This window comes from Marmota flaviventris, chromosome 7 (assembly GCF_047511675.1).
Source record: "Marmota flaviventris isolate mMarFla1 chromosome 7, mMarFla1.hap1, whole genome shotgun sequence".
NCBI classification, from domain to species: domain Eukaryota; kingdom Metazoa; phylum Chordata; class Mammalia; order Rodentia; family Sciuridae; genus Marmota; species Marmota flaviventris.
Window position 1 is genome coordinate 11,729,175 of NC_092504.1, and position 21,740 is coordinate 11,750,914.

The following is a 21,740-nucleotide window of genomic DNA, read 5'->3' on the forward strand; positions in this document are numbered from 1 at the left end:
AGAGTCTGCCCTCTCTGTGGGGGAGAATCCAGGCAAACCTCCAGAGACGGGTCCTCCTCCTTTCTTCCTTAGGAATCAAGGTGACTTCAGTCCTAATTGGAAGTAGCGCAAGCTTCTCTGGAAAGGCAGAGTTGTAAACTCAAAGGGTCTTTAAAAATCTCCTGGTTCAATGTGGAGGGGCTGTTTCACCTTGGGCTTCTGGACCACCAAGGGCTAAGGGTTTGGACTCAGGCTCTGAACTACACAAAGTGCAGGTGCCTATGCGTTGCTGTGACTAGAACCTTCTCTGCTCTCTCAGTTTCTTGGAACCGACCTATGTAAACCTCTAGCCCAGAGCTAACAGACACTCACCTAGGATCGCAGCCTCCCTCTGACTCAGCCTCTGTCTCCAGATCCTTCTGGGGCCTCAACCTCCATCCTCAAGGGCATGGGTGCTGTTTAGAACACAATGATGAGCAAATAAATAACAGCAAACACAAAGGCTGTGAAAAGCAAGATTAGGGCAGGCAAAACAGAAAGAACATACACTGACAACTATAATTTTCTCCGTGTGCAACAGGGCAACGTTCTTTTCTTTTTTATTTCTTTGTAGCTTCCAGATTTTCTGTGGAAAAAAAATTCGATTTAATTATCATTAAAATAAAAAAGAAATCTTTCTTTAGGAAAAACAAATCATTGTGATCTAAAAGTTTCTCCAACTCGGCCCTTTTGATATTTTTTCTAGGGTTTTAATAGTGCTACTCTGTTCAGGTTTATAGGTGAGACATTTGGGGAGCCAACTTTTTTGGGGTGGGTAAAGCATGAAAGTTTTAAAACACATGCATTTTCACTTAGTAAGTGTTGAGTGGAAAAGGAATTATTGGAAGTGCTTTAGAGTATAATTTTCTTGCTTTTTTACGTTCCATTCTATGGCAGACTGCATTTTTGGTCAGGTGACTTCTCATGGCTGGCTTTGATGTGGCAAAGACTTCAGTTCACTTGAACTATCGTAAAGGTTTCTTTCTTCAGGGTTCAAGCTAGACTCACTGAACTAAATTTGCCCTTAGATGCCCCTCCGTGGCAACCCTCTCTTTTTCTATTCGTATCTTCACTGAGGGAATTAAGAAATATTAATTTTAAAGTATTACTTCAGCTGATGATAGCTATGAAGCTCAGTATTTATAAGATTTCCTAGAATAAATTCTTTTCCTAGAAAAAAATTAATTGGCTCACAAATAATTGACACCAGCTGGGATTGTGGCCGTGCACCTCTCGCTTGCCCAAGAGTCCTGGGTGTTCTGCACCAGTCCTGCCTTAAGAACACTGCTAGCTGGGGCTGGGGCTCAGTGGTAGAGCACTTACCTGGCATGTGTGAGGCACTGGGTTCCATCCTCAGCACCACATATAAATCCATTAAATAAAGGTATTGTGTCCATCTACAACTAAAAAACAAAAACAAAATGCTAACCAAGCATCACTGATGTCTGGGACCTCACGGTAGCCAATTGTTTTGATTCATCTGAGGTCAATATCCATGTGTCTCCTCACCCAAAAAAGAAGACTGTAAAATAATTTTAATCCTCCTGGGAAAAGGGCACACTCTTTGTATTTGCCCTCTGGCACAGTAAGATCAGTCTTGCCAGTCTACACCTGTTCATGTGTAGCTAAGCTGTTTTCTAGAATTCCATGCTGAATTTGTAGCAGTAAAAATAATTTAAAATGAATACAGCCCATTTTGTCTTCAAATGTGTGTCTGACTTCAAATCCTGGTTCTGCCACCCCTTACCCATCATGCATTGGGCTGAGGAGTCTTAGCCTGTTTACAAGACAGATAACAATCAAGTAAATGGTACAGAGCTGCTGTCCATTCAAATGGGACAACATCCAGCCCTGGAGCCTGGAGGAACTGCCTGGAGGGTGGAGAGGCCCCCCACAGAGCATAGCCCATCTACTGTGACCCAGAGATAAAGTATGCATTTAACTCTGACTTCCAAGGTGAAGAGACTTGGCAAAGTGCCCTCCAGAGGAGAGGGGCAGGGGCCTGCTCAAAAGGAGGATGACATGAACTGGCATCAGGAGAAGGGGGAGACCCACAAGCCAAGGAGAGAGGCATCCTCCCTCACCAGTGCTCAGGAGGAGCCAGCCCTGCCCACACTGTGGTCTCCCCCTTCCAGCACCCAGGACTGCTGGGCGAGGCCGTTCTGTTATCCAAGCCTCTGAGTCTGGGGGACTTTTAAGTCAGCCCTAAGAAATGAATCTGCCCCTGTGAGAAAGAGATCATTATCTTTATTTACTGATGAGGACTCCCTAGGCCCGAGGCTTGGAAAGGCTGGGTGTCCTATGCAGGGTCCTTGCATCCAGGAAGAGGTAGAGATTTAAGTTCCCTGTTGGGGGGCCGCAGGGGTTGGAGCTCTGAGGGCCCCACGCCTGCCCTAGAAGGAGCTGCACCCTGGCATGTAAACAGAGGCTCTGCCATGACAGCCATTGGTGCCCTTGTGTGTTAGGTAGCAACACTGCCAATTATCTCCCTTGGTGCCCACAGGACAGAGCACCTGCTTCTCCGAAGGGGCAGAGAATCTTGATTTACACTGGCAGCAGTTTCCTTATTTACACTGCAAAACATTGTGTGAGGCCCCAGCTCTCAAACCCCGGCTCAACCTCAAGAACACACACAAGACGGCTGGCAGCAGGAAGTGGCTGAAAAGCGCAGTGTCTGGCGGCCCCCTCCCCTGCTGCCAGTCACAGCTGCGTCCAGTGACCCTCAGAGGCCGGCCAGCCTGCACCTCCACCACCAGGGCTCCCCGTGCCTCCGGGAGGTACAGGCTGGGCTCTGGTTCCCCGTCTCACTGCCAAGGAAACCCAAGCTCAAGGAAGCAGAGAAGCAAACAGACCCAAAGTCACCCCACTAGCGGTGGCAGAGCTGAGAGCCAAACGCAACCTTCTGTTGAGTCTCCACAGAACTACCCGAAAACTGTCCCTGAGTACTTGCTGTTGTGCTCCAGAGGATGTTCAGAGTGACACCGGGCCACCTTCCCACCCTGGCTGCAGCTAGAGGCCCTGAACTCTCGCTGAGGGCTGGCTGCCCTGCTAACTTGGTTTCCCAAGAGCACACTTGAAATTAGGAATCAGGGGGATCCTACTACCCAGACCCTAAGTTCTGAAGACCTGGGGCCACAAAGCAGGCCCAAGGTGACCACTGCATGTGGCTAACCTTTGTGGAACAGGCTTTTCCTGAGAGGTAATCGTGCGGCGAGAAAATTCCGGATTGTGAGGATCCTCGGGGCTCTGATCTCTACCACCCAGAGTCCTTGTGTTGATACCTGTGCTCAGCAAGACACAGGGTAGCAGCTTCAAAAGAGGAAGGGGGCCTAGGAGGAGGGGGATGAGCCCTCTGCAATGTCCCATCACAGTCAGAGAACCATGATTAAGCTCAGAAAAAGTCGCTGGGTTTACTCATTCTCCTCATGCTAGCCACCTGGGGGGACTGTTACCAGGCTGGAGACAAGGGCTCCGCACTGTAGAGCTACTAGTGAAGTCAGGGGCAGGGGCGGGGAGCAGGCAGCCTTGGATAAGAGTTCATGCGCCTCCTCCTGGGGGATCTAGGGGCCACCAACAGTGCTGGCCTCTCCCTGAGGGCTCAGGCAAGCCCATGAGCACAGGGACACCAGAACAGAGGAAGGCCTTCCCAGCAGATCAGGCCACCAAGCAAGCATTAGCTATGAGTAGGACCCCCTCCTCTCTCTGACTCTCTCTCTCTAAATTTTTTATTACATTGAGGGTAAATTCACATAACAACAACAACAAAATTAGCCACTGAAAAGTGATCAGTGGCATCTAGCACATTCCTAACATGAACAACTGCCACCTCAGTCTACTTTCAAAATATTTTCATGAACCCCTCAAAAAACTTGGTTCACATAAAGCAACTGCCCTTCACTGCACCTCGCAGCCCAGCAAACAGCAAGCGGCTGTCTGTCTCTGTGGATTTGCCTATTCTCGGCATTTCACATAAACAGAATTATACAACCACCTCTCCTAATGGCCTGCAGAGCATCAGGCAGAGGAAAGTTGAGCTGTGGTTTTCGTGTTTGTTTATTTTAACCTTTGTTGAGCCTATTTTGTGTATGATAATGAAAGTTACATATTTCATGGAAGAAAGCTTGGAAGTAGCAAAAAGACTAAAGGGAAAAATGAAAATGGCTTAAGTGGATCCCTCAGAATCACCTTGTTAATATGCTATGCCTTTCTCCCTATGCAAATGTGGATGAGAATATAGGTGCTGTGTGCCCTGGGCGGGTTTAATTGCTCTGTTGTTGGTCCTAACTTGTAAAAATGGAAATGATAACAGTGCCCACTTTATTGGGAGGATAAATTAGTAAAAAAAAAAAAAAAAATGATGTGAGGCACAGAGTTGTGCTCAGTCAATACTTTACACAACAGCTATTGCTATATTTCTCCCTCCAACTCGATGAAGTGAATGTTCTTATAATTACAGAGGAAGAAACCAAGGGTCAAGGAAACAAACATTCTCTTTTGAGTACCTCTATGTGCTAGCTCATTATCATTGCCCCATTTTACAGAGAGGGAAACTGAGGTGCTGAGTGGTCAAGAATGTCCAAGTTCACCCAGCTAGTTCATCGCCATGTGATGGAGGCCCCTAATCTGGGATTTAGATCAGGTGTCCAGGGGGCCTCACCTCTGTGTGGTTCTGAGCATCTCGTTCTGCCTTCCTGGTCTCACAGGGCTGCCATTTGCCTCCTCTCCGGCCTGTTGCTCTGATGTCTCCTGGTAGTTACTGGAGAAGCTCACATAGTGCTTCCAAGATAGGTTTGCTGGCCCCAGAGCTACTCAGGCACAGCTCTGACCATGCACAGGGCCCCTGGGCAATGTCACGCCAAGAGACAGAGAGGGCTGTCCGCCCTGCGTCAGACCCTGGGCCAGCCTTGCAGGATGCTCTCTCACTTACGCCTCCCAGCTCTGCCTAGGAGGAGCGTCACAATCTCCAAATTGAGGGCAGATGCCTCAGGGTCACGTTAAGCCAGGAAGACACAACTCAGGTCTGACTCCTTGTCCAAAGGTGCCCCTGCTCACTGAGCTTGGTATTTGTTCCTGTTACCAAAACAATTCCATGGGCCTGCAGAGCTTTCCTGTGGGTCCACAGGAGGCCACGAGACAGCAGCCTTTTCCCAGGATGCTAATTAAAAACACTGCTAGACCTATATGGCATCATAAATAATTCCATCGGAGGCACCTGGGGACCCAGGGTTCACCCTGCAACCCACACCCCTCTAGAGCCTGGGTTCTTGCAGTTCTGTCTCTGGAGAGCTCTCGGAGAGATGGGAGTACTCGCAGGAGGCAGCTCTCCCCAGTCTCCAGGAACCCTGGGACTAGAGGCCCACATAGCTGCCAGGTTGGCCTGTTGGTGAGGCCGCCCAGCCTGTCCAGTGGGACTTGAGCCTGGAAGCAGGATCCTTCTCCTGAGTGGAATGTGAGAGCATCGGCCCACTTGCCATGGGCTCAGATCACTGGTCTGCTTTCTGAGTTTCCAGGTGGATATGGGATGCCAACCTCCTGTTGTCAGTCTCTTTTTGGCAGGGTCCCAGGAGCCTGGCTGGCATTCCTGGTGGGCTGCACCTACTGAGTTGCCCTTGCTTTGTGCAGATCCTGGGTCTTGAGAGGTGGTGGAGGGAGGAGTGAGAAACAACATCATCATCCTCAGTGACCCCTAGGTAGACATTCCCTGGGAGCTCACTAAACGTCAAGCACACCCCTGGGCCACCTGCGTTGTGTCCTTCTCCACACCCCCAGGACCCCCATCTCAGAAACAACTGGGGTTCACAGAAATGCATTGCCCAAGGTCATGTGTGGTTGGTCTGTGATGGGTCAGGGGTCAAGTTCAGGGAGCTGGCCCCAGAATCAACTGGCAAAGGCCAAGGATGCCCCAGATCTGTCTACATGGGATGGTTTATAGCATCCATGTGCTCTTCTGGGCTCCCTCCCCAGCTGTTTCCTCTCCCTAGTCAGAGACTACATAGTGTACATCCCTGGATTTTGTAGATTTAACAATCCAGGCGTTAATTTGCCATCTTCCTGAGCTGAGAATTTTGAGTTGTTGGCAGTAATGAGAGAAATCAGCCTCCCTATCCAAACAATTTTATATCACATAACCTCAATGTTAGACAGGGAACAAATACCGTGACTCCTCGTTTATTTAGAGGTGTGTCTAAACCTCCTTTCTTTCCCTTACTGTGTCTTTATCTCTTCTTGTCCCCAGCTCATATGTTAGAATCTCCATTCAGGTACGTGTTTTACCTTGTTTACTATCATTCCATCCTTTTTCAAAACTTATACTTACAATGCTTGTCAAATGTGCTCTATAAACTTCTTGTTTGTAAATACCAGAACCTACTTCCTGATATATTCCCAAACATAATGCAACAAGGAATTTTCTGGGAAGGTGCGTAAGTTGGGAGGGGGGGTGGGCAATAAGATCTTGGGAGGCATTCCCGTGTAAAACAGAACCCATAAGCTTCAGGGGCAGTTGTTAATTGGCTTCTGGCTGCCAGATAAATTGGTCACTTCCTCCTGAATGCAGAATTTTTAGGACACAGCTGAAGTGTTTTGTCAAGCCACTTTGCATCTGTGGTCTTATTTCTGCAGCTCCAGGGGCTCTTGTGCAGAAGGTCATAGGCTAACAAATGAGCCAATCTGCCTGCCTAGCACATGCCCCCCGACCTAAGTGATCATTTCTCCTCTCACATACTGTCACTTACATGAAGTATACTTGCTGCATTTCACAGGGGATCTTATCTGCATTTCACAGGGGATCTTATGTGCCATGGTGGTGTTCATGCATTCAGAAATACAAACGCCTTGGAATTTATTTCTTGAGAATGCCAGGTACCCATTAGGTACCTCAGTTGTGCTACCTGAGCACATGTAGAACTATCATGCTGTGCAGAACTGCAAAGGAAACACTGTTGATGTTATGGGTGTGGCCTTGGTATTGGGGAAGGGTTGATAATCCATTCTGCATAGAACTTCAGGGAACTATGGGGCATGTGATGCCTCAGGCAACTTCTGAGAAGTCTGGGACCCTGCCTATCCAATCTCTTTTTCTTGGCCTTTCCCAGCTAACACAAATCTCACCTGGCCAAGCAGGATGGCCCACACCAATCCCAGCTACTAGAGGGATTGAGGCAAGACAATTGCAACTTAGCATGACCCTGTCTCAAAATAAAGTAAAAAGGGCTGAGGTTGTAGCTCAGTGATAGAATGCTTTCCTAGCATGTGTGAAGCCCAGGATTCCATCCCCAGGACCAGTAAACAAACAAACGAACAAACAAAACTGACCTGATAGGCCTTGAATTATCTCCATCATCCATGCCCATGGAGTGACCAAGACCCAGAGAAGGCTCCCAGAACTTTGATTTTACTAGATTGATGAAGGGGTCAGGGTGACAGGCAGCACGACTGGCATCCCATAATCCAGGCTGCACTGCAGGGATGTGTGTGGCAGCCCCTCCTGCTTGGCTCCTTCTCACCTTGCTGGCAATGCCCTGGCCAGGCCTGGCACTCTCTCCCATGTGCTCCAGGGCTGGCCTCTTCTTGGATACAGGGAAAGGGGATGAGTGCTGTTTAATCTAAGCTGGTTGTGGTCACTTCACTGTCACCTACACATCTGCTGAGGCACAGGTGTGGGTCCTCAGCGTCCTTTGGAGATTTCTGGGAATGGCTTTCCTCCCTGGTGAAAAGGACTTGTGAGGAGAAATGGCCCTTCCTATTGTTGGAAATGATTCTATGAAACTTAACTATAGAGAGCTGAGGCCACCATCTTACACCCGTGGGACAAACTGAGAACACCCATGGGTGAACACCAGAGCTGCTGGGTCCTGGACAGCATTAAATGAGCAACCTGAACTACACCACCTGCTCCCCCTTGCCTTTGGATTATTATTTATACCAGATAATGAATCCTTTGTTCCCTAATTCACTCATTTCCAAATATTAGTGTGCATGCGAATCACTTAGGGAACCTCTTAGAACACAGCACTCTGGATTCAGTGGGGCTGGAGGAAGGCCCAAGAGTTTGAATTTGCAACAAGGTCCCAGATGATGATGATGATGATGATGATGATGATGATGTTGATGCTGATGCTGGTCCAGGGACCACACTCTGAGTAGCTGTGGCTTACACTACTTTTAGTTGCACGCTATGGTACATGCATCCCAAATCATCTTATCCAGTAAGTGCTTTTGGAGGGTATGTGACCAAGATTAATTTTACTTTATACTTAAAAAGTTCTGACAAAAACATTGGTTTGCTTGGTTCTCACTAGAGGCCTTAGAAAGTTTATTTTGCAGAAGAGGAAACAAGGGCTTAGAAAATTACATTTGCCAGAGTGCTTTTGTTTGAAAGTGTCATAAACTTAACTCTAAAGGAGTTTAAGCATAAAAAGAAATTGTCTTAGGTATCTAGAAAGAGTGGGGCAGGCTTTAGAAACAGCTGAATCCAGGGACCCAAGGTATGTTGTCAGGGTTTTGCTAATTTTACTTTTCCACACCACTGACCAGTTTTTTAAAGGTAATCTGTGGACTGACAACCCGAGGCTCCCGTCCTACTACTGGATGAAGACTCCAGAAAGAGTGCTTCACTTACTCAGTGTCCATCCATAAAACCTCTCGAGCTACCTGCAGAGGTATGACGGGACACAGTCACCAGCATTGGGAAACAACCCCATTCTCCAGGACTGAGATAGTGTGGTTTACATATGGGCAGAAGAAGTGGAGGTGGTGAAGATCAATTGCATGAGTTTAGAGTTTCTTTTGTAAGACTTTCATTAAATTTCATAAAAAAATTTTTTTTCCGGATTCTTGTTGTAAAATTTGAACCAGAAAATGTGAGTCCCCCAACCCCTGGTTGTAGTACTTACTTGGTCCTACAGCTTGTAAATGTTAATTATTACTTCCGCCAATAGATTAGAGGGACCCTGACAACAGGATCTTTTATGCATTCATTTACTCAACAAATATTTTTTGATCTTCCTGAATAGCCAGAGCAGAGGATGTCACTGATAACGCTGTCTATTCTAGGCTCACATTCTGACCAGTGCCTCCCTGTGTGCCAGGCATCCTGGGAGAGGCAGCAGTGTAGCAGAAAGAAGTGGCTTATGACAAAAGAAATTTATGTGCTTACAGCTTTGCTAAATATAGGTGTGCATGTACGCATGCGTGCACACACACACACACACACACACACACACAGGTTAAGAAAGTGTTTGACAGCAAATACCAGAAATCACACTAGCATAGTGCTTAAAACAGGAAGGAAAGAAGAAGGAAGAGAAGATGCTGAAAAAGACATTAGTAGGGTCTTCTAGGATGTGTATTTGTAATAAGGTATTCTGATATTGAACCTAATATTTTCAAAACTTCAGTACATTGGAGTGGGGACATACCACTATTTTTTATGTTCAAGAGGATACATTCTTATTGCACTAGGACAGACCTTCTGTAAAGATGGAACTGCAAGTTGATTTTGTGAGGATATTGTAGTAAGGCTCCTATTAAAAAAAAAGTCAGAATCTCTTCTGAATGGGAGAAATTTTGAATAAGGAATTGCTGAACATGGGTTGCAAAAGGATGTAGGTGGATATGTTCATTGAAGGCAGAGTTGCATGTCTTTGGAGATGAGGTTAGATTCCTTTCCTTGGATCTAGAACTCAAGATTCTCATATCTTCAGGAACAAATGGTAAGAGGCTGCCATCTTATTTTGGAGACCAAGCTGGTAAGAGGTAGGTGTGGGGTCAAGCAGAAATCACTGAGGAGGCAGGCAGGCTCCTTCAAAGTGGGACTTCACCTTAGGACCTGGGAGCACAATCTTGTTTTCTATTTTTAATTGTCTTCTTAGGATGCTGTCTACAGGAATGTTGTATCAACTGTTTCAGCCCTGTCTGAGAAGTGGTCTGGGGATTAGGGAGGAAGGAACCCTCTGGGCCTGAGAGAGAGCAGTTGTGAAGTGGTATGAAAGCATCTACAGAGATCCAACATGATCTGGAAAAAAAAAGGCTGTTGTTGAGGTGACAAATAACAGATAGTACATATTTTGGGATATGCTTACATCCCTCTGCAATCCTGGGAGAGAACATTTTAAAATCCTTTATTTTATGCCAATCAAGAAGATGGTTTAGACTTCAGGCCTATATTGGCTATTAAGGGGAAGGGTTTCCAGTAGTTTGGAGAACTTGGGAATATCTAGATAAATGCTAGGGAGTTCACAGAAGCTTCATTTTGGTTTGAGTGCTTGTCCACATATGATTAAAATTGTCCTTGGTCTTTGGGAGAATAAATAGCTGAATGCTGATCTCAGTGTCATATCTGGCAACTCTGGGCTGATATGAACATTCCTCTTACCTTTTTCCAGGAAAAGATTGAAATTTGTGTGCATACCATGAAAACTGAAATGCACTAGAATCTCAGGTGTGATTTTACTGCTTTTAAAGCCAATTACTATGTTCTATTACCAAAGTTCTAGACCCAAAATTTGAAGACACATTATTCCAAAGATAATACAAAGCATCAAGTCAATGCAAAAATACAGGAAACAAAAACTGCAAAAAAGGGTAACAATTTAGAGTACTTCTGGAAATGTTTGGGAATATCTTCTCTTTCCAATCTGTAGTGCCTGTCATTCTTTTTCTTGTCATAGTGCATAGCAAAATGTTGAATAGGAGTGGTGAGAGAGGACATCTTTGCTTCGTTTCCAATCTTATGGGAAACTATTCAATCTTTAACAATTACTGTGATGTTAGCTGTGGTATTTTGTATATTACTTTCATTATATTGAGGGAGTTCCCTTCTAATCCTAGAGTTCTAAACATTTCCATCATGACACAACTCCATGGGTTTTCTTATTTTGATTTCTTTATGAATGTTGAATTGGTCTTATATTCCTACTAGGTCATGACATAATAACCTTTTTTTTTGTATTTCTCTTTTCAATTTTGCCTGTATCTCTTAAGGGTTTTTCTATATTCATAAAAGATAATTGTCTTGTAGTTTTCATTTCTTGTAATGTTTTTATGTATTAGGGTAATATTACCCTGTTAAAATGAGTAGTAAAGTGTACCATCTGCTTTTATATTCTGGGGAAAAAATTATAAAGAAATAATATTACTTCTTTAAATGTTTGGCAGAATTTGCCAAAGAAATTCTAGTGCTTTCTTAGAGGGTTTTAATTATCAATTCCACTTCTATAAAGGCTTTCATGGTTATCTGTCTTTAATGACCTCAAAAAACTCATGTTAGACAACGTAACCATGTTCAGAAGTGAAAAGATTGGATTATGAGGACTATAATTTCACCCATGGATTAATTCATTTGATGGATTAATAATTTGAATGGACTACTGCCTTGCAACTGCAGGCAAATTGGTCATGACTTTAAGTCACTGGGGTATGACCTTGGACGATCTCTTGTCCTTGCCATCCCCCCCTACTCTCCTTCCTGGATGCCATGAGCTGAGCAGTTTTCCTCTGCTTCACCCTTTTCCCATGATGTTCTGCCTCATCTCAGGCCTGGAGCAATGGAGTCAGCCAATCATGAACTGACCTCTGAAACTGTGAGCTCAAAATAAACTTTCCCACCTCTAAGTTGTAGTTGTTCTTGTCAGGCATTTTGGTCGTAGTGCTCCAAGCTTCAGTATGTGAAATTGCTTCAATGAAATTCCATTAGTATCATGAACCAAATTCTCTATTCAAGCATAAAGAAAGGTGGTAAGTCTCAATGCCAACTGCTTTACTATGAGTGAAAGAACAGCTAAAAGTGTAGCTCAGTGGTAGAGCAGTTGCCCAGCATGTGTGAGGCCCTGGGTTCCATCCCCAGCATTGCAAAAAATAAATAAAAGAGAAAGGTGCGTGAGTAAAACCTGATAGTTTATTGGCCACATCACCATCAGCCACACCTTAGCTTCCTGACAGAGCTGGCTAACTGGATCTTCTATGGATAATGGAAAGTAGGCATCTATTTAGTATTAACAGAGGGCAGAAGAATGACTTAGGGGCAGTATAGCCGCTGCTGATGAAGTGTATGATTCCTACATTCTAATTCCAAGCTTTAGGATAACCACTAAGTTGTTTTAATAAGAAAAATTTAAAATTAATGTATTTCATGTAAAATTATTATTTATTACATAATTTAATTCTATGATTATAATATTCAACTTTTGCCTTGGATTTGACCCAAAGATTAGCTGTGCCATTTGCCAATTTGGAATTTGGCCAAATGCATATTCAGTCTAGAATGTATACACACACACACACACACACACACACACACTTCATTATCTCACTGTCCCCAGAATTTATCAATAATCCCTGTGGTTTTCAAGTAGTTCTTTTGTTTACATATGGGAAATTTTCCGTCCAAATGTGCTTATTATTTGGGTCAATATGGATTTGCAAATATGAGCTTCCAAAATATTTTCAGATCCCCAGTATTGTCCTGTGGTCTCTAAATCTTGAATCTGGCTTGTTTTTTGCTAGAATCCCACTTCTCTAGTTATCTTGCAGGAATCTCAAAGCATTTTTGTGCAAATTCATCCATTTCTTAGATGAATAGAGATATATTCATAACATGAAAAGACAGAAAAATCACAACTGGAGTTTTCCCACAGAGTCTGTGCTCACTTCACATCCTTTGGGCCTTAGGATTTGCTTTTCTGTGTGTAACTAAACACTAAATGGTGGCTTAAATAAGACAGAGCTTCCTCTCTCTCTCTCTCTCTCATACATGGCCATGACACCATGGCTGATGACACGATGACCAATGTGGCCTAGGCACCTTCTGTGTTTTTCATATCCCCAAGATCACTACTTGACCCAAGAAAGCTCTTGAGCTCTGGTACATGACGTCTGCATTGGAGACCATGCCACCGTCTGCATGTTCTTGTCCCACACATTTGTAGGTTGAAATACTAATCCATAAAGTGATGGTATTAGGAGGCGGGGCCCTAAGAGGTAGTTAGGTCATAGGGCAGAACTCTTGGGAATGGGATTGGTGCCTTATAAAAGAAGTTGAGACCCCCTCCCCTTCCTGTCCCTTCCTGGAAGTTCCACACAAGACGTTTGTTGGAGTTGCTGGGACAGAACCTGCTGGTGTCCACTAACACCCATTCTCTCCCTCTTCAGAAAAGAATATCTCACCTTTAGCTGAGGCCACAGCTGAGAGGAGCTGAGGGTAAACAGGAGCAGCAGGGAGTACCCAGGAGGACCCACCTGTCCTGGACCTTTCATTCTCCAAGTCAAGTTCAAGGGGGGAGTGCGTCCCTGAGACCACCCCACCCTCAGTTTCAATGATTCACCAAAAAGATCACAGAATTCAGCAAAGCTGTCTGGTGCAAAGTTATGATTTATTGCAGTGAAAATGATGCCGCTGATGGTGAGAATCAATCAGGGCAGCGTTCCATCCCCAGATGTGAAGATTGAACACTAAGAAATGCCAAGGCAAGCATGGAAAGTAAGTTTTGTTTAAAGGATAGAACAGAGATAGACTTCTCCAAGAGAAGCTGGGCCCAGAACTCAGTGTCCGAGGAAGTGGGGGTGTTCTGTCCCTTTTTACATTTTAGAATTTCTTTCTTCTCACTGAAGGATGTGGAAATGATACCCCCACCCCACCTCACACCCAGAACAGTGTGTGGCCCCAGGAGAAGGAAGGGAGAGAGAAGACAAAACTTTGATCCTTCCAATAAATAATTTCTCAGTGACAAAACAAACCCTGGAAAGAAGAACTACACCATCAATCTTATTCCTGTGACAATACAATGACCCTTGGAGGTCAAGATGAGCACTGGACCCTGAACTCTGAACCCTCCATCCCTGCCCTGTAAAAATACTGCCTAACATAAACCTTGGCCAGTAAAAGCAAGTTTCAAAGTTAGCAACCTTGGGCTCATGTCCTATTAAAGTCTGCAAGGATGAAGTCACCTCCCATTGTACTCTATATAAACCCATACCTCTCCTGTAATTGGGGCCATTTTCTTCCCAGAAAGTGAGAACCTCTGATGACTAACTTTGCTGCTGAATAAAAGGCATAGATGATCCATGAAGTCTGCTCCTGTCCCAGTTATTTGTACTTTCATTATGATGCCAAAACCATTTCGGTGGTTATTTTTTATTACACTCATGGCCTCTCCTCCCCACATCCTGTCTACATTACCAAAGTGATGGGTGACCAAAGGGTGGGCCAAAGGCGGAGTGATCCAAGGGCAGGAATGAAGCCACCCTGGGGTCCAGGCAGGAAGGGTGCCCTTATTAACAGCCTCTCTAGGGAGGAACAATTCCCTGGGGGCAGGTCACCTTGACACAGGTGGGGGAACAGCAGGAAAGACTCTGGGAGATTAGCATTTAATTTCCTTTCCTTTTGGAAGTCCCTTCTTCCCCATCTAACCCAATTATCTACATTGACTGTCTTTTTGCCCCTCGGCCTCAAAAAAGCACAGATAGAAACCAGCAATGGTTGAAACACACAGGAAGTGCAGGGGATCAGGCATGAGCCTCCAGGTGCCCTCTCCCAGTAGAACCATGTAGACAGGGATTACTTGTCCCAGTAAGGATGAGCAGCAACCTGGATGGAGTATTGCTAACTGGGAAAAATCCCCAGTGTTGGTGTCCAGAGTTTTAAACTGGGGGCCAGCCATGTGGACACAGCAGACTTGCCTACATGGACGACTTTAGTATGAAGTCTGTCCCCAAACTGAGTCCAGACTGCTTGGCCCCAGAGCCCCACCATAAGTCACAGTGTTAATATAGCTTGTCCAACACAGTCCAGACCCTAAGGCAAAGACATTCCAATCAGGCAGAACATTCCAAAGGCTGAGGAGTGACCTCCCAGCAGGGACAGAGGCCACGTGGGGGCAAGGTTAATCTTTGGCACACCCCACCCCTTCTCCAGCTCTACAGCCATTCTTCTAGGCCACCTGGATCCTCTTGATACCTCCTGAGGTGGACACTGGAGCTACTGTGGTCTCTGTTTTCCCAATGAGTCAGCTGAGGCCCAGAGAAATCTAGAAACTTCCCCAAGGTATATAGGTTGTTTTCATGCTTGTGTGTCTGGACACTTAACTCAGTGTCCTCTTGGTTCCACTCAACTGCCAGGACACAATTGCTCTAAGGGACCAGCAGCTGACCAGAAATAGTCATTGGAAAGGTCAGAGAACCAAGGTCAGCTGGACCTCATTGCAAATATTTGGGGACCTGAATGTTTTCAAACTTCATATCTGCCTGATGAGATGGAACTAGAATTGGCTCTTCACGGCACTCCCAGGAGAACACAGAGGCAGCTTTTGTAGATAAATAGAGCTTTCTGTAGATTTTTACAAGTGTCCAAAAATACCCTCCCTTTTCTATGTTGGGGAACTAGCCAGCCTTGCTAGGAAATGTGGTATTACCAGGGGGCATCCCTGCAGCCCATGAAGTGGAAACAAGCCTTTAGCACTGACAGGTGACATCCCTAAGCAACTGTCTTCCACTCTGACCTAAAAGTAAAAGTCCTTTGTGATGCCCAAGGCTTGTCTCCTAGCCAGGAAACAACTCACCCCCGGTCTCTCTGCCAGCTGGTTCCATCTGCTGCCAATAGCTCTGGGAAAGATGATTGCCAAGGTAACCATGAGGCCCTGTGGGTTGGGCAGACACTGACACACAGCAGCTGCCACTGCTGGGCACACAGCCTGGGCCCTGCTCTGGAGGGATCATGGGGGCCCTCTGCCAGCTGAGGCCTCAGAGCTGGGGCATCCAGGGCTGCCTGGAGAGAGCTGTCTGGAGAAAGCCTTCTTGATCTCTGTTGTATTTTGGTTGGATCATGGATACATCTCGTCCAACTGGGGAAACTGAGGCCAGAAGAGCTGAAACCTAAACTAAGTGGTCCTGAAACCAACTCCAGTTCTCCCTCCTTTGGAAGTGACTTCTTGATGCAATGGGACTCTCTCAGATTCCATAGGAAGGGGCTGGATACTACTATAGGGGATGATGTAGAAATGCCAATCATTCAGCAACCACTTACTGCATGTCTACTGTATTAGTCTACTAGTCGCTGCCATAACAAATTACCACAAATGTGGTGATTTAAAACAATAAACATTCAGTCTCATGCAGTTCTAGAACCCAGAAAATCTTTTTTTCCCCTTTCTCTTTTTATTAGAGCTTTATAGTTATACATAGCAGTTGGGTTCATCCAACAAACTTATACATGCATGGAAATCCACTTCAGTTTATGATCCCCACTTTTTCTTCTCATCCTCCCCCTCCCCTTCTCTGTCCTCTATTACATTTCTTTTTGCTTGTCTACTAATTTATATTATCATCTCTTCCCTCTCCTTTTCCTTTATTTTACTCTAGCTTCCACATGTGAGAGAAAACATTCAATCTTTGAGTCTCTGAGTTTGCTTATTTCACTTAGAGTGCTATTCTCCATTTCATTCATTTATCTGCAAATGTCACAATTTCATTTTTTATGGCTGAATAGAATATAAAAAATATACAAATTATATATATATATAATTATATGTATATATTATATATACCACAATCATCCATTTATCTATTGAAGGGCATCTGGGTTGATTCCATGAATTAGCTATTGTGAGTCATGCTACTATAAACACTGAGTGTCTGTATCGCTGCAGTATGTCAATTTTAGATCTTTTGGGAAAATATCAAGGAGTGGGGCAGCTGAGTCCTATGGTTGGAGACCAGAAGTTCTTAACCAACCTGTTCACAGGGTTGTGCTCCCTTGGAAGGATCAAGGGGAGAATCCATTCTTGCTTTTTCTAGCTTCTGGTGGCTCCAAGTAGTCAATAACTGTAGCTACCTTGCTCTTCATTCTGCCTCCATCTTAATAGCTTGTCCTCTGGGTCCCCTCCTGTTCCCTTCCCTTAGGAGGACATTCATCATTAGATTTAGGGCCCATCTGAATCCAGGATGATCTCAATTCAAGATCCTTAATTACATCTGCAAAGACCCTTTCCCCAAATAAGGGAAAGGTTCTGAAGGATTTCACTTGGCAGAGGTGGGGAGCACCATTCACCCTGCTGCATCCACCACATGCCCAGCTCTGCTTAAACCCTGGATGCAGGAGGAAACAGGCAGACAGGGCTTAGATCTCATAAAGTTTCTATCCCAGTGAGAAAGAAACAAACCAACAAATTATAATTTAATATGTTTTCTTGTACTGAAAATGGCTCTGAAGAAGAATTAAGAAGGATAAAAGAAGACCTTCCTTCCGAGCGGAAAATTGTTCCCTTTTGGGTAAGGCGTTCAGCGAAGCCCTCTTGGTACAAGTAATTGAACAGGAGGGGTCTTGGTTGGCTCATGTCACTCCCACATGCACAAATTTCTATCTATCCAAGTTCAGGGGCCTGGGAGGCAACCGTATGGAACCCTGAAAAGAAACTTGGTAAATTGTCTTCTACACAGGATGCCAGGGGCTGCCAGCAGGTGTGTGCCAAGAGTGGGTTGGGTCATGAGAACTGCAGTCACTGAAATTCACTTTCAATACTGTCACCTGTGGAGTGCTTGCTATGAGCTGGGCCTTTATCACACATCAAGAATGCTGAATAATATTCCATTGTGTATGTATACCACAGTTTCTTTATCCATTCACCTTTATACATTCTTTATCCATTTATCCATTCTTTATCCATTGAAGGGTATATACACAATGGAATATTACTCAGCATTAATAGAGAATAATATTATGGCATTTTCAGGTAAATGGATGAAGTTGGAGAATACCATGCTAAGTGAAATAAGCCAATCCCCCAAAACCAAAGGCCAAATGTTCTCTCTGATAAGTGAATGCTGATCCATAATAGGGGGAGGGAGCATGGTAAGAATGGAGGAACTTTGGAGTAGGCAAAGGGAAAGGGAGAGGAGAGGGGACATGGGGACAGGAAAGACGGTGAATGAGATGGACGTCATTACCCTAGGTACATGTATGACTGCACAAATGGTGTGACTCTGCATCGTGTACAACCAGAGAAATGAAAAGTTGTGCTCCATTTGTGTACAATGAAATAAAATATATTCTGCTGTCATGGATTTGTAACTAATGAGAGAGAGAGAGAGAGAGAGAGAGAGAATGCTGTGTGAAAAAAAAAAAAAGAGTGGACTTACCTTGTATGTTGTGATTTCCTGAGCTCCCCATACCAAAGACAATGTTCTCGCACATATTCTAAAAAAAAAAAAGGTGTTGGACACATTCCCCAGGAATGCCCAGATCTGCAAACATCTGTGCTCCTGGCTCACTGCCCCCTTCACCCTCCACCAGAGAAGAGGAGAAATTCAGAAGATCGAGGGTGGAACATGTAATGGAGTTTCTCCTCCTCTTCTGAAGGGGAAGAGAAGAGGCTGACCACCTCATCCAAACTGAGGGGAAGGGGTTGGAGAAGAAACCCTCAGTCAGAGAGTTGGGGGGTGGGTGCCAGCAGACCAGGGCTGGCATTCAACTTGGCATTGAAAGTCTACTGGGCCAGCTGAAATGCAGAACCAGGACCACCAGAAGACCCGAGCAGAGTTCAGTGACCACTCTGCATGACGGCTCAGGCTTGTGAACTTTGGAGGCCATAGGTGACTACAGCCCCTGTTCCCAGGCTCTCAGGGTGCATGATCGGGAGTGATGGGGGCAGCCAGGGGGCAGCCAGGGGCCAGCATGCATTCTCACATGCTGGCCAGACCAGAGGCTTGTGAGTTCTCCTATGGGCTAGGGAAATACCAGGAAGGAACCAGACTAGAGCCAGCCTGGAAAAAATCCTGTCCAAGATGGCTAATGCCAGGCTTGGGGACTCCAGAGTGAGCCACTTGTGAGGCAGGGCATAGGGAGGCCAAAGGACGGTCAGTATAAATAATAAATGATTGGGTCAGATCAGATCGGGAAGAAGGGGGCTGGTTTGAAAGGAAAGGAAATCAAATGCTAATACCTCCAGAGCCCTTCCCACTCCTCCTCCACCTGTTGCCAAGGTGACCTACAGTTCCTGCAGGGAACTGTTCCCCTCAAGAAGTCCTTAATGAAGTACCTCCTGGGCAGCTCCTTTCCTGTTCATTTGGGCAGACCTGAAAGGCACCCCTGGAAGACTTTCTTCCCCACCTTTTGGCTCACTTTTCGGTCACTAGTCACGTAGGCAAGATAAGAGGGAGAAGGAGGGCATGAGAACAAAGGAAATCTAAAATGTACAAAAGGGGCAGAAACACCCCCCCCACCGCAGCCCCACTTCCTTGGACACCCTGCTCTGGGACCCCTTCTCTGCGGAGAAGTCTCTGTTCTAGTCTTTGAATCAAATTTGCTTACTATGCTCGCCTTGGCGTTTCTCAGATGGTCAATCTTCACGTCTGGGAACAGGACTCAGCCCTGGTTGGTTCTCATCACTGGCATCACGAGGAGGAGAAGGAGCCTGAGAAGCCAGACAGAGATTGTGTCCCCCAAGCCAGCAGTGCCAGGTGGGGGCAAGGACGACTCGGGGTCGTGAGATATCTCAGAAGAACCCGCGGAAGCACCTCATGGGAGAGAGAGTGCAAAGAGCTGCTAGGACGGGACTGGATTATGTCCCCTGAAGAGACATGTTGGATTCCTAATCCCTCAGTACCTGCGATGGTGACTTCATTGTGGATGAAGATGTGCCTGGTGCCATTAGTGAAATGAAGTCATACCCACGCAGGGTGGGCCCTTAAGAGAAGTGGTCTTAGATTTCCACCATCCCTTGGGATTTTCAATGTGCTTAATGTCCTCAGAAAAAGGAAGAAATCTGGACCCAGGCACAGGGAGGAGGGCACAGTGTGGCACCGCCACAAGCCAAGGAACATTAGCATCTGCCAGGAACTGGGAGAGGCAAGGGGAGATGGCCAGACTGTGCACGGTACCTCTCACTTCCAAAAAATGTGAGAAAAAAAATTCTTTTGCTGGAAGCCACCTGATTTGGGGTGCTTTGTTAAGTCAAGCCAAGAAAAATTAACAAAGGAACCAAGCTTCAGGCATCTGCCAACCAGCAGGAACCCAGGGAGCCTTCACACCTGGCCTCCTGGGCCACCGTCCCTCAACTCTCAGAAGGAGCTATACTGGTTGGGAAGGGTGCACAATGTCCCATCTCTGCTGTGTCCTGTCTGAGCTGGGAGAGAGAACTCCTTTGAAATGGATGTGGCAGGAAAAAAAGGAAGAGGAACAAAGAAAGATCGAGATGACTTAGCTGGACGTGAATCTTTTGACTCTCTGAAAATGGCCAGAAAAAGCTATGAGATCTACCTACAGCGTGGGAAATTTTCTCGAAGAGCCAAGAACTGGAACAAATCCACAAGAAACACCCAGGTAGAACCATCTGATGGGCCCTGAGCCATGATCCTCCCCTTGGCCTTAGAGAGAGCCAGAGCACCTCTGCAGAAACCAGAGGCAGGAGAAGTGGTCTTAGATTTCCACCATCCCTTGGGATTTTCAATCAGTGGAAAGAACACCCCATTCCAGGGTTCCCATTGTCTAGGGACTGAAACTTAATCTGGAACCCAGTCACCAGGGGAAGAGATCCAGGCCTCAAGGAAATGGAAAACAATTGCTCTGGCAACAGCTCTGCTCGGCAGCTGGCCAAAGAAGGTCACCTCTTTCAGGGAGGCAGCCCTTTGGGATGCAAAATGTGGTGCAAGCACCAGTGTCAACAGTGTGGGGTTTCTTGGCTGATGACCTGGTGTTCCAGGCACCCTGTGGCTTTGTCCCTGGCCAGAGGGGGCTACCAGGAAGCAGACCCCCGCCTCCTATGATTTTGTGTGTTTGTTTGAGGTGCTGGGGATTGAACCTAGGTCCTCCTGAATGTCAGGCAAGAGCTTTACCAGTGAGCCACATTTGCAGTCCTCTGCTCTAGTTTTGGGTAACAAGGAATTGGGTATTTTTGAAAATTATCTGTTAGGCAGTGTGGAGCCCTAGTCTGGGCCTCTAGGAGTGTTTAAAGGATACTTGTTATTTGTTTTTGCCATAGAAATGACTGTCATGAAGCAAGAACTTTGTTATAACCATAGATCCCTAGAAACACAAGTGGGGAGTGCAGGGTGGGTCACGAGGCAGAGGGAGGGGGCTGAGGAAGATAGCCTTTAAGTGGTTTCCACTGGAAGGAAGAGGCAAGGCAGGGAACCAGGTTTAGGATTGGGCTCTGGAGTATTGGACTGTCCCTAGTTGTCTGGTACCTGGCCTTGGGGCCATTAGGACAGGGGACAGTGGCCCAGAGTGTGAGAGCTGGTAGAGGAGAGGATTGGGGGATGGGTCTGGTTTCTGTAAATGAAAGGCCACAGGCCAGACATTTGTTCCCCAAAATTGTTAGCTCAATCTGGAAGGGGCAGTCAGTCCCCCAGGGACAGTGGCCCTGAGAGGTCAAAGCTCCTGGGCAACTTAACGAGACCCTGTCTGAAAATAAAATGAAAAGGGCTGGGGTGCAGCTCGGTGGTAGAGCGCCTGCCTAGCACGCCCTAGGCCCTGGCTTCAATCCCCAGTACAGAAGAAAGAAAGAGGGGAAAAAACCAACAAAACAAAAATACATTGTGAATGCCAAAAGGAGCCATCCCTTATCCCTGTGGAACCCACACATTAGGTGGGTACGGAGGGGTTTTACAGCACTCAGGATGGTGAGGAAGCTTCTGGGCTCCGGAGGGTTAGGCGACACACATGAACAGCTTGCAGGGTTAAAGTCTGGACGTCCTCAGTTTTCAGTGATTGTGGCTTCTGCTTTGGGGATGTT